Source organism: Bubalus bubalis, chromosome 17, assembly GCF_019923935.1.
Source record: "Bubalus bubalis isolate 160015118507 breed Murrah chromosome 17, NDDB_SH_1, whole genome shotgun sequence".
NCBI lineage: Eukaryota > Metazoa > Chordata > Mammalia > Artiodactyla > Bovidae > Bubalus > Bubalus bubalis.
Genome location: NC_059173.1, coordinates 62138386 through 62152687, shown reverse-complemented (window position 1 = coordinate 62152687; position 14302 = coordinate 62138386). Strand labels below are relative to the sequence as shown.

The following is a 14302-nucleotide window of genomic DNA, read 5'->3' as shown; positions in this document are numbered from 1 at the left end:
AAAAGAAAAGTACATGCAAAAGGGGAAAAAGGAAACTGTCAAGGCTTGGTAAATTCCATTAAAAAACAGAGGTTAGCAGTAAAGGCTGGAAGGAGTGACCTGACAAGTCATCATGGTAAGAATAAAACACAGTGGTGTCTGGAGTCATGGAAGCAGAAGAGAGAAGACAGGTAATCAAAGCAGGCACACAGGAAAGGCAAACAGGGAGAAGACGACTATAAAATGAATGGAAGGAGAAGCTGGGAAGAAATGAGAGGATCATGGGCTAGAAATTATATCACATTTAGTTTCCTGTTGATTTCATAACCACTGTTGAGGACTTACTATACTTCAGGCACTGAGGTAGAATACAGTGATGACATAGGTAACATTTAAAAGGCATTCAAATTAAAAGAGAGAGAAACTTGGGACCCACACAGTCATAAAGTCTTTTCTTTTGAAAAGCACTTCTCTGGCTTCAGCAGCAGAGGCTGTGCCTGAGAGCACATGGCATACCTTTAACAAAGAAACAGAGTCAATTAATACACTGAACCAGTGAGTGATAACTTGATGAGTGGCTAGTAAAAAGACATGGAGAGAAAGAGACAAAAAAGATTATAATGAGAAAAAAACAACACAACACTGTAAATCACCTATACTCCAATGTAAAACAAAAAAATTTTAAGGAAAGAAAAGATAGATGTAATTGTAAAAAGAAGTAAGGCTCAAACTGAAACATCAACACTTTTGATGGTTAACAGGCAAAAAATTATTGAAAAGACCTTTCCAGGTGTATGACTCTAAGATCAGGTTCCATGGGTCTACAAAGTAACATTCATTCAGTTCTCACCTATTGAGAGTAACAAGCAGAGTGCTTGGAGTGAACTGAGAGAGTTGATCAATATTTACAGAGGAAGTGAAACATTTATTTGCATTTGTGCATGCTGACAACAAGGGTGAAAGGTCAATTATGTTCATGTTCCCATTCACATCAGAAGTCTAAAGTGTGCCGTTATTAACAAGGCGCATGTGCATATACATGTACGGACACGCATAAATACAGATATACACGTACATATCCCACCAGCACTGCAAAGACAAATGTCCCTGTGGGCTATGTACTGAATAAGCATAAATATTCATGCATATATGTTTTATATCTTATGTATCTTCAAGATTCTGGAAAATAAAAGGGAAAGAGCACCATAGGTGAAACGATTAGGAAAAATTTGTGAGGAAAGACCTAGCAATGAAGCTTAAGAATGATAGCTACATCACAAATTATTAGAGAAATGCAAATCAAACTAATACAATTATGTAAAGTTTAAAAATAAAATAAAATTTAAAAAAAAGAAATGAAATGCAAATCAAAACTACAATGAGGCATCACCTCACACTGATCAAAATGGCCATCATCAAAGAGGCTACAAATAATAAACACTGAGGAGGGTGCAGAGAACAGGCAGCCCTCCCACACCGCCGGCGCAATGTGAATTTGTGCAGCCAGTACGGAGAACAGTATGGAAATTTCTCAAAAAATTAAAAATAGAGTTGCCATATGATCCAGCAGTCCCACTCCCTGACATATATCACAGAAAAACTCTAATTCAAAAAGATACATGCACTCCAGTGTTCACAGCAACAATATTTACAATAGCCAAGATGTGGAAGCAACCTAAGTATCCATCAACAGGTGAATGGATAAAGAAGATGTGATACACACACCCCCAGTGGAATATTATTTAGCCATAAAATGAATGAAATAATATCATCTGCAGCAACAAGGATGGACCTAGAGATTCACGTACTAAGTGAAGTAAGTCAGACAAAGACAAATATCATGTGATATCGCTTACATGTGAAATCTAAAAAAGTGATACAAATGAATTTATTTACAAAACATAAATAGACTTACAGACACAGAAAACAAATTTATGGTTACCAAAGGGGAAAGGAGGGGAAGGGACAATTTAGGAGTATAGGATTAATAAAATAAACAGCAAGGATCTACTGTGTAGCACAGGGAACTATAGTCAATATCTTTTAATAATCTATAGTGGAAAAGATTCTGAAAAAGTATACGTATACACATTGCATGTGTATGTGTTTAAGTATACAGTATATACATATACACACACACACAACTGTGTGTGTGTGTGTGTGTGTGTGTGTGTGTGTGTGTGTGTGCACGCACGAGCGCATTCAGCTGTGTCTGACTCTCTGCGACCCAGTGAACTGTAGCCCACCAGGTTCCTCTGTCCATGGGATTTTCAGGCAAGAATACTGGAATGGGTTGCCATTTCCTCCTCAAGGGTATCTTCCCAACCCAGGGATTGAACCTATGTCTCCTGCATCTCCTGCATCGGCAGGCAAACTCTTTACCACTGACTCACCTGGGAAGCCCTATATACTATATATATATATGATCAAATCACTTTGCTGTACACCTAAAATAATACAACACCGTAAATTAACTATACTTCAATTCTAAAAATAAATATATAAATAAGATGTTATTAAAGTCATTCAAAGAAAAGCAATGAAAAGGCTCGTGAACGTTGTTTTGGGTCACAGGTGAATTGACAAAAATTTGGCAATGTATTTCTTACATACATTTATCATTAAGTAAACACTCTGTTCCAATGTCTGTGTCCGTATAGTAAACGCTTCTCAAGCCATCCACTACACTGAGTTACATAAACAAGTTCATACAGACACCCTTCCCAGATACAGTGTCATTCATAGTACTTTAAGGTTCTGTCAAGAACACGTGTCTATATTAAATTAGTTTTAAATATAAGTATATAAAACCAAGAATGCTTCACTCTTCCATCAAAGGAACATATGCATTCAACATCATAAATTTAAAATGCTCTATGTATAAAATTGAAGAATTCTAAAACTTTAGGAGACGAATGCATTATTTTAACACTAGGTAGCAAATACTGCAAAAACCAGGCAGGGTAGGAGACCATTCCTAAGCACTGGGACAGTTAGAGGATTAACTACAGCTTTACAAAGATGAGAAGCTCAAAATGATACTGAGTAACATCTTCATTCTAGATCTTGGTTCCCTCATTTAAAAAAAAAAAAATACAACCATCTGGGAAACAAACTTCTTAGGGTTACAGATACAAATTATTACAAATTAATGTTATAGAGATTCTGAAAGCTTCCAGCTCTCCCCTCTCCCAGCTGTATAACCTGGCAAGTTATTCAATCTCTGTCTCAAATTCTTTATCTGAAAACGAGGTTAATGATGGGATGGAGTTGCTGCGAAAATAAGAGATGATGTTTATAAAGCATTTGCATAAGCCTTACATAACAGTCATGAAAATCTCTTACTGTAACATAAAATTCAAGATTAATATCAAAATAGTTTGGCACAATGCATATAAATAGTCACCCTAACGAAGGCTTATAGTCTGCAGCCCACTGTCATAAAATAAAGCATATGCTGGGAAGAGAGTCAAAGTTTATTTAATATGAATGACTCATGGAAAATATAAAATTCCTGTTCACCAATAACATTTGGAATTTCTCCCTTGGATGCTAATTATTTGGGCGGCAGATAGAGAACCATTACAGACAGCTACTACCTGCCAGGAGCTGATCTGCATTTTCCTTTCCTGTGAAGCCTTGCTTTCGCTTTCATGTCACCTTTCCCACACTCTTTCCACATAAATCCACTTCTAGGCTGGGATCAAGGTGCCTCCCTATCCGCAGGCACCTGGAGGAGAGGTCTCAGGATTTCACTCACATGTTCTTTTCACACCCAGACCAACCCAAGGCTGAGCTCAGAACCCCGCCAGCCTGGCACGCCTGAGGCCAGCCGTCACATGCACACCCATTCCAGCAGGAGTGAGACATGTTCAAAAAAACTACAAGGCAAATATCCAATTCCAGGTCCAAGCCAGCTTCTTTGGAAGTACTGATAATTTCTGGACTCTGCAGCACATCGAGGTCTGACCATGAGTCATCCTCTCAAATCCAAGTCTCGAATATAAAGAGTGTTTGGTTTATTAAGGCCTAACTTTGTATTAGGGCCCAAATGGACTACAAAATATTCCCAATACTCCAGGTAACTGTCCTCAGCTCGAGTTTGTAGCGAGAACAAGAGAAAGAATTTTTGTTTCAGACAAGAAAACCCCTAGACTTGTTGCATTCCTTGTACAACCACCCAAACCAGCAGGCAGAATGTCTGGAGGGGGCAGGAGAAAGCTGCAAAGTAACAGGAAGTTTCTTATTTCATTAGAAACTCTCAGGGAGACAGCATTTCCCAGGTGGCCCAGTGATTAAGACTCTAACAGGTAATGTCAGTGGTAAAGAATCCACCTACCAATGCAGGAGACCTAAGAAGTGCAGGTTCAATTCCTGGGTTGGGAAGATCCCCTGGAAGAGGGCATGGCAACCCACTCCAGTATTCTTGCCTGGAGAATCCCATGGACAGAGAAGCCTGGTGGGCTACAGTCTATGGGGTTGCACAGAGTTGGCTAAAGCAACTTAGCCCACAGCACATGCTTCTACTGCAGGGGGCACAGGCTTGCTCCCTGATCAGGGAATAAAGAGAACACAAGCCATAAGGTGTGGCCAGGAAAACTGCTCAGGGTCACATACTCTCCAGCTGTCCCAGACCTAAGGGATCTAGCTTCAACTCATTCAAGGCACCCTTCTGCCTTTCCTCACAGTGTGAACCTTGGGAAAAGCAGCATGGCACAGTCTCTGGACCTCGTGGCAGAATTCAGCATCCCTCCCACCACTAAGATGCTCCGTCACCCAACTCTTCCTCTCACTTTACTTTACACCACACAGCATTTCTAAGAAGCACAGACCAGGATCAGATCAGAGACCAAGATCTGAATTCCAGCTCTGCCACTTTCAACTTGTCTCCTGAACTACGCACCTGAGCCTAAGAAAGAAGATATATCTGGTCAACTACCTACTGAGTTCTATAGAGATTGGGTGAAGTAGTGTAGCAGCATATTTGAAACACCTAGAAAATGTAAACTGCTGTTTATTAGGATTTTAAACATTGTCAGATGCAGCTTCTACACTGACATGATGTCTGCCACTAAGAGACTTTCTGAGGCACTGCAGAGAGTCTCAGCAAAGGGGACATATCTTTCTTGGGCTGATGATAAACCTCAGGGGTCCATGATGGAGCTGATCTGGAAAGAGGGCAGGTGTAACTTCAGAATGGCTTTATTTCAAATCGATATGAGCACTTCATAGATAATCAAATCTTCTCTCCCCACTTCCCTTTCCTAATGTCTAGTTTCAAACTTCCTCTGTTCCTTAAAAATTTGTCTTCTGAAAAGATGCTCAACATCACTAGCTGTTGTTGTTTAGTCACTAAGTCATGTCCAACTCTTCTGCAGCCCCTTGGATTGTATCCCACCAGGCTCCTCCATCCACAGGATTCTCCAGGCAAGGATACCAGAGTGAGCTGCCAAACCCTTCTCCAAGGAATCTTCCCAACCCAGGGATCAAACCCAGGTCTCCTGTGTCCCCTGCACTGCAGATGGATTCTTTACCATTGAGCCACCAGGAAGAAACATAAAACTATGATGAGCAGTTATCTCATACCAGTCAGAATAGTCATCATCAGAAAGTCTACAAACAATAAATGCTGGAGAAGGTGTGGAGAAAAGGAAACCTTCGTACACTGTGAGTGGGAATGTAAACTGGTGCATCCACTACGGAGGTTTCTTAAAAAACTGAAACTAGAACTACCATACGATCCAGCAATCTCACTCCTGAGCATATGTCCAGAGAAAACCATAATCTGAAAGGATGCATACACCCCAGTGCTCACTGCAGCACTGTTTACAACAGCCAAGACACAGAAGCAACCTGAAAGCCCATCAACTTTTATGGACTCCAGGGGAATGGATAATGGGAAAGACGAGAGATCTCTTCAAGAAAACAGAGATACCAAGGGAACATTTCATGCAAAGATGGGCTCCATAAAGGACAGAAATGGTATGGACCTAACCGAAGCAGAAGATATTAAGAAGAAGTGGCAAGAATACACAGAAGAACTGTACAAAAAAGATCTTCACAACCCAGATAATCATGATGGTGTGATCACTCACCTAGAGCCAGACATCCTGGAATGTGAAGTCAAGTGGGTCTTCTTAGAAAGCATCACTATGAACAAAGCCAGTGGAGGTGATGGAATTCCAGTTGAGCTATTTCAAATCCTAAAAGATGATGCTGTGAAAGTGCTGCACTCAATATGCCAGCAGATTTGGAAAACTCAGCAGTGGCCACAGGACTGGATAAGGTCAGTTTTCATTCCAATCCCAAAGAAAGGCAATGCCAAAGAATGCTCAAACTACCGCACAATTGCACTCATCTCACATGCTAGTAAAGTACTGCTCAAAATTCTCCAAGCCAGGCTTCAGCAATACGTGAACTGTGAACTTCCAGATGTTCAAACTGGTTCTAGAAAAGGCAGAGGAACCAGAGATGAAATTGCAAACATCCGCTGGATCATGGAAAAAGCAAGAGAGTTCCAGAAAAACATCTATTTCTGCTTTATTGACTATGCCAAAGACTTCGACTGTGTGGATCACAATAAACTGGAAAATTCTTCAAGAGATGGGAATACCAAAACACCTGACCTGCCTCTTGAGAAACCTATATGCAGATCAGGAAGCAACAGATAGAACTGGACGTAGAACAACAGACTGGTTCCAAATAGGAAAAGGAGTACATCACGGCTGTATATTGTCACCCTGCTTATTTAACTTATATGCAGAGTACATAATGAGAAACGCTGGGCTGGAAGAAGCACAAGCTGGAATCAAGATTGCCGGGAGAAATATCAATAACCTCAGATATGCAGATGACATCACCCTTATGGCAGAAAGTGAAGAGGCCTCTTGATGAAAGTGAAAGTGGAGAGTGAAAAAGTTGGCTTAAAGCTCAACATTCAGAAAACGAAGATCATGGCATCTGGTCCCATCACTTCATGGGAAATAGATGGGGAAACAGTGGAAACAGTGTCGGACTTTATTTTGGGGCTCCGAAATCACTACAGATGGTGATTGCAGCCATGAAATTAAAAGATGCTTACTCCTTGGAAGGAAAGTTATGACCAACCTAGATAGCATATTCAAAAGCAGAGGCATTACTTTGTCAACAAAGGTCCGTCTAGTCAAGGCTATGGTTTTTCCAGTGGTCATGTATGGATGTGAGAATTGGACTGTGAAGAAAGCTGAGCACCAAAGAATTGATGCTTTTGAACTGTGGTGTTGGAGAAGACTCTTGAGAGTCCCTTGGACTGCAAGGAGATCCAACCAGTCCATTCTGAAGGAGATCAGCCCTGGGATTTCTTTGGAAGGAATGATGCTAAAGCTGAAACTCCAGTACTTTGGCCACCTTGTGCGAAGAGTTGACTCACTGGAAAAAGACTCTGATGCTTGGAGGGATTGGGGGCAGGAGGAGAAGGGGACGACAGAGGATGAGATGGCTGGATGGCATCACTGACTCGATGGACGTGAGTCTGAGTGAACTCCGGGAGTTGGTGATGGACAGGGAGGCCTGGTGTGCTGCGATTCATGGGGTCACAAAGAGTCGGACACGACTGAGCGACTGAACTGAACTGAAACCAATTCATATTCCCTCAAAAGTTACTACTTCTCTTGCATTCTCTGTCTTGGCTGAAGATGTCTTCATCTACCAGGGTGGAAACCTTAGAGTCAAGTTTTTGTTTATCTGTTTTACTTTTCACTTTTATCTCCCAGTCCTGAATATTCATCAGAAGGACTGATACTGAAGTTGAAGCTCCAATACTTTGGCCACCTGATTCGAAGAACTGACTCACTGGAATAGACCCTGATGCTGGGAAAGATTGAAGGCAGGAGGAGAAGGGGATAACAGAGGATGAGATGGTTGGATGGCATCACCAACTTGATGGACATGAGTTTGAGCAAGCTCCAGGAGTTGGTGATGGACACGGAAGCCTGGCGTGCTGCAGTCCATGGGGTCGCAGAGTCAGACATGACTGAGCGACTGAACTGAACACATCCAAAAGGTCACCAGATCCTATTTTTCTCTTGAGTCTCTCTTCCATTATCTCTTTCCCTTTGCCAATGGAAACTTTAAACCTCCATCATCTCTCACCTGGATTATTTCTAAAATCCAACCAGCCATCTTTGCTTCTGTGCCCCTCCCCACATCAACTCTCAGTTCAGTTCAGTCACTCAGTCGTGTCCGACTCTTTGTGACCCCATGGACTGCAGCACGCCAGGCCTCCCTGTCCATCACCAACTCCTGGAGCTTACCCAAACTCACGTCCATGAAGTTGGTCATGGCATCCAACCATCTCGTCCTCGGGCGTTCCCTTCTGCTCCATCTGTCACTGTCTTACAGTGCTTGCAGAACGGAGGCAAATACACAGCCCAACACCCAGGATCTACCACACGCTGGCCTCAACTGCTTGCAGAGCATCTTCTCAAGTCATCCCCACCCACTCACCTCCGCCAGCAACACCCCAGGGTGCGTGAACACCAACTGTGCCAGCACCTTCCTCTGACACAAAGAACAGGTTTGTTTGCAGCCTTGGAAAATAAGAGCTAGTGTCCGTCTAGAGCAAACAGCAGGCACATGTGCCAGTCATTTCAAAACAGTCGAGTTTCCGAAGTTCAGAGTTCGTCTCCTACAACACAATGCACAATGTAGCGTGTGCAGATATGTTTCACCCTCTTTGCCATGCCCTTGGGAACTGGGGCTCAGGACACCAACGCAAAATGTAGAACGCTGCCTACTGAGAGTAAGGAACTGTCCTTGATCCCTGATCCAGGAGTCTTGAGTTTTCTACTGGCATCCATAAAACTCTACAGGGGAACCTGTTCACATGAAACTTAGATAAAATCTCAGAGCCTTCAGTGCCTTAAACTAAAGGCAATAATTAAGAACAGGAACCGTATCTCTACCATCTAACTACCCCCCCTCCCCGATATCTTCCCTTTAAGAAACAGTCAAAAAGTGCTGAGTAAAGTCCATCTAACTTGTGCACACTCAGGAGTGGATAAGTAGTACAGCAAGCCAGAATGGATGGGCTGCCAAGTAAGAGTCATTTTCTTTTCAAACTCAGCACTCATGTAGCTCAAGTTTAAGTAGCTACAAATTTTTACTTACATAAATTAAAAAAGAGACTCAGATTTAAAGCAAAAGTTGGCAGTTGCTCTTTTCAAGACACTTGTTTTTTTTAGGCTGTGCCATGCAGCATGCAGGATATTAGTTCCCCCACTAGGGACTGAACCTGTGCCCCCTGCATTGTGAGCTCAGAGTCTTAACCACTGGGCCACTGGGAAAGTTCTAGGAAGGCTCTTTTTTTTCATCAGTCCTCTACAGAGATCAGAATATTATTGGAAAAGGTCTAGTGGTGTCTCTCTGCTGCCACCTGCCTCACCACCTCAGAGCAGCTGTGGCATCAGGGACAAGTCAAAAATCATCACAATTTTATATCCATATTTCTGTGGGTTTATTCTCACGTATGGGCTTCCCTGGTGTCTAATGGGTAAAAAAAAAGAAAATCCGCCAATGCAGGAGACGTAGGTTCAATTCCTGGGTCAGGAAGGTCCATGGAGAAGGAAATGGTGATCCACTCCAGTATTCTTGCCTGCAGAATATCATGGACAGAGGAGTCTGGCAGGCTACAGTCCGTGGTGTTGCAAATAAGTAGGACACAACTTAGCAACTGAACAACAATGTTAGGCTACCCTGAACAGTCTCTCTTTTCTTTCTTTTTTGGAAAGCTTGAGATAGTCTAAAGCCATCTTCTTCTTTTTCCATATGCAAGGTCTTTTCCTTGCATTCGAGCCATTTAACTGCTCAAGTGTCCATTATAAGGCACTAAGAGACAGAGGTTGAAAGTCAAGCCAGTTAATTTTGCTGCTTCTTACAAAAGTCACAGAGCATTACATGACAAGCTGAACTCAGGTGATTTCTTTCCCTATATAAATGACCATTAAAAAAACAAAGTTCCTTAGTGTTCCCAGAGCCTTGCATCAATGATGGGACCACTTAATGATGACTGGCTTCAAGTAATAGATTTATTTCTAAGCAACTCACATTTACTAAGCGCTCAATGTATGCCAATATCCCAAGAATCCCCATTGCTAATTTTCACAACCGCACTACGAGGGAGTTGCTCCTGTTAGCCTGTCTTACTCATGATAAAATTGAGACAGGTTAACAAGCTCACTTACAGGGCTGCAGAGCTAAAGAGAAAAGTGGAGAAAGAGATTCTAATCAGGGTTGATTTCTGAGCCCCTGGTCTCCAGCGTGATGCTCCAAGTGCCAAGACAGGCTCACAAGAAAATGCCCACGGACCTCATCCAACTGTGAGCCAAACACACAAAACCTCACATGCCAACTCAGGAACAAGATGGTTTAACCATTTGTCCCTATTAATTTTACAGAACAACTCATTTGGAAGCTAATAGCTTTGGAAACGTACTTGTTCTTAAAACAATTAAGATTACTAATTGAGAAAATGAAAAGTCAGTCCTGACTCGCCTGGAGTTAGTATTTCAGCTCTGTATTTGCATTATGCAGACACCACAAGACTCCAGCTCCCTCCCACAGAAAACCGTCCTCTCTCTCCACCCACACGCATCTCACACCCATTCTGATTAAAAAAGAGACAGTGAGCGAGAAAGGCTAGTTAACTTGCTGTAAATTTTCCAGGGACAGCTGTTCTTTATTTCTTCATTTTGCACGTAAATGGCCCTTGTCAATTTAAGATTAATGTGCAACGCTGGTAAAATATGTTCCAAGTTCACTTTGGGCATCTTCCCTCCCACAAAGATTAATACTGAAATTGTACATCATCATCTTCTACCAGGTCCATTCTAAGGCTCCATACAGCTCTAGAAGTGCTCTGGAAGCAGAAAAGTCCTCAAGCCAATTTCAGGATATTTTTCCAAAGACCTAAAACTTTGCTTTCGAAAGGAAGAGAAATTCACTTTTACGTGAGACAATTCAAAGACTGTCATATCTTAGATGTGGCTTCCTACTTCTATCCCATGAATTCACAGCTTGTTACAAAGCTGAATTTGATAACTGACAGCTTGCCTAGACTGACGTCTTAATGCCATGCTCTAGAAATTAAAGTGAATATTCAAATTATCCACATATGGAAGAATTTTTTAAGAGAAACTTCATAAACCAAAGTGGCATTCGAATTTAGTTTTAAATTATGACTATTTAAAAAAAAGCAACTGAAAGAAGTTTTTCAGCAAGCGTTATACTTTGGTTTTGCATATTTTATAGTGCATGCACCTGAAAAATGTGGTATCATCCAACTCCAAAAAAAAAAAAAAAACAGGTACTGGGCATGGGAGGCAGTTTCTTAAGTTATTTACAAAAGAAAATTATTCTCCACGTTCTGAAACAAAATAAGTATGTAATTAACAATACCACGCAACAGAAGTGCCAAAGGAAGGAACACGGACATCTCAGGATTCAAACAATCCAAAGGTTGAACGGGAGGGGAGTTTGGGGGAGAACGGACAGACGTGCATATGTACGGCTGAGTCCCTTTGCTGCCCGCCCGAAACTATCACAACACTGCTAACTGGCTATACTCCAATGCAAAATAAACAGTTTAAAAAAGAAATAAAACAACCCAGGGGAAGGACAGAAAGAGGAAACAGATACACTTAATGAGCAGTAAAATCTACTGTGTAAAAAAATTAGCTCTCTGACCTTCACAGACGGGGCGGGAGTAGACAGGATGAATGCACTTCCTAGTGACAGTCTTTTAGACACTAAGAGCCTGAAAGGGTTAAAAAAAAAAAAAAGTTGTACCTACCTGTAACTTTCTGAAAGGCCTCTCTTTATTGCACCACTTTGGAACCTACATCTCATCATTCACAGAAAGCAACTCTTTCCCAGAGTAACCTGAGCTCACCCCTCCCTCCCACGTGCCTCTTCAGCCCCTCTATCCCACATATGGTCACTAATACTAGCTTTTATATTTATCTCTCTAAGCCTGCTATTCTGCTATCCACCACCCTCTAGTGCTTATTCAGGTTCTTCTCAGTTAAATGCAAACACCTGAGTATTGCTTTTATTCTACTTCTTCATGCTTCCTTTCCATTTGGCTATTTTCTGTCTCCACATCTTTGGTGAGGTCTCTCTAAATGCTAAAATATACTTTTCTACTCCTTCAAATCCAAAGAAGGCTGTTTCAAAACACAGACTTCAATTAAGATGAAAACTCAACAATCAAAAAATTGAGATCATGACATCTGATCCCATCACTTCATGGTAAACAGAAGGGAAAAAAAATCCAAAGCAGTGACAGATTTTACATTCCTGGGCTCCAAAATCACTGTGGACAGTGACTACAGCCATGAAATTTAAAAAGACGCTTGCTCTTTGGAAGGAAGACTGTGACAAACCTTGACAGCATATTAAAAAGCAGAGACGTCACTTTGCCAACAAAGGTCCATCTAGTCAAAGCTATGGCTTTTCCAGTAGTCATGTATGGATTGTGAGAGTGGGACTATAAAGAAAGCTGAGCACCAAAGAATTGATGCTTTCAAATTGTGGTGCTGGAAAAAGCTCTTGAGGGTTCCTTGGACTGCAAGGAGATCAAACCAGTCAATCCTAAAGGAACTCAATCCTGAATATTCACTGGAAGGACTGATGCTAAAGTTCCAATACTTTGGCCGCCTGATGCAAAGAGCTGAATCGCTGGGAAAAACTGAAGGCAAAAGAGGGAGGCAGAGGATGAGATGGCTTATAGCATCAAAACTGGTTGGACATCAGTTTGAGCAAACTCCAGGAGATAATGAAGGACAGGAAAGCCTGGCGTGCTGCAGTCCATGGGGTCGTAAGAGTCGAACACGATTTAGCAACTGAGCATACACCAAAGACACACAGCAATCTATCTGTATATTCAAATTCTCTTCATCCACACAATCTGGTAACAGTTTTATTTTAGTATCTGAAATCCTTAAATTACTTACAAATATCTATGTTTTGTCTACCATTCATGGATTGAGCATTACATGTAACCAACTTTTAATATGAATCCCAAAAGCCTAGAGCAAGGCTATATTCACCCCATGAATGCTCTATAAATACTGGCTTCAAATGAGAACTACAATTTAACTATGACAAATCACTTGTTACTGAGGGAAGGAAACAAACATGGAGCTATTTTCTTTGGAAGTTTTCTATTGTTTGTCTGGGTTTAGGTTGGGTTATTTTAAAAAAGAAGTTGAAATGTTCAGTTCAGTTCAGTCGCTCAGTCGTGTCCAACTCTTTGCGACCCCATGAATCGCAGCACGCCAGGCCTCCCTGTCCATCACCAACTCCCGGAGTTCACTCAGACTCACGTCCATCAAGTCGGTGATGCCATCCAGCCATCTCATCCTCTGTTGTCCCCTTCTCCTCCTGCCCCCAATCCCTCCCAGCAGGACACTATAAAGATAACAACTGTGTATCCCGTTGCTCCAATACATAAGAAACTCTTCCATTAAGACTCCTAAATTTTACTACATATTAGCATCACCTGGGGAACATTGAAAACGCCAGCTTCCTAGTTCACACCCAACAGCAATGAAATCAGACTGACTGGGGGTGAGAGCTAGGCAGCAGCATTATTTAAAGATCTCAGGCGATTCCATGGCACAGCAGTGTTTGAAAACAGATGCTTCAGGAAGTCCTTCAACTTGGAAAACATAAGCAATATGCTCCCAGCGGTGGTCAGATGACCTGGAACCACTAAGAGCCGGTACAAGATCATTAACAAATACTCAGTAAATGGATGAAGGACCCCTTGATCTGACTCTCTCGTGTGCCTTAGCTTCATGAACAACTCTACCGAAATGAAGAGTAGGATCTGTTAACTGATGCTGACATTACAGTGAAATGGGGGTTGTTAGGATGCCGAAAGCACAGCAAATGCTAAATGCTAACAGTCCCCTCTAGGACAACATATATTACAGTACATATGTGTCACATAGTACATATGTTATCTACATCACTATGTGTTGTACATATATCAGTAAAAATGGTACCTTTCCTCAGGGGGCTGAGGACTACAGTAAGTTTTAGGCATTTATCTGATGTTTTGTACGTATTTAAATGATAACACAAAGTTGATGCCACTTCCCTGTGGTTCAGATGGTAAAGAATCATCCAGTAACCCAGTAGACCTGAGTTCAATACTTGGATCAGAAGGATTCTCCAGGAGAAGGGAATGGCTACCCATTCCTGTATTTTTGCCTGGAGAATCCCAGGGACAGAGGAGCCCGGCGGGCCACAGTCCATGGGGTTGCAAAGAGTGACTTTCAAA

The 14302-nt window shown here is 41.8% G+C and overlaps 1 protein-coding gene across 8 annotated transcripts in view; it reads right to left on the bottom strand.

The window, feature by feature from the left end:
• ARHGAP10 (Rho GTPase activating protein 10) overlaps window positions 1-14302 on the bottom strand; it is a 385067-nt gene that overhangs the window by 154977 nt on the left and 215788 nt on the right. The gene's annotated exons all lie outside the window — the stretch shown is intronic.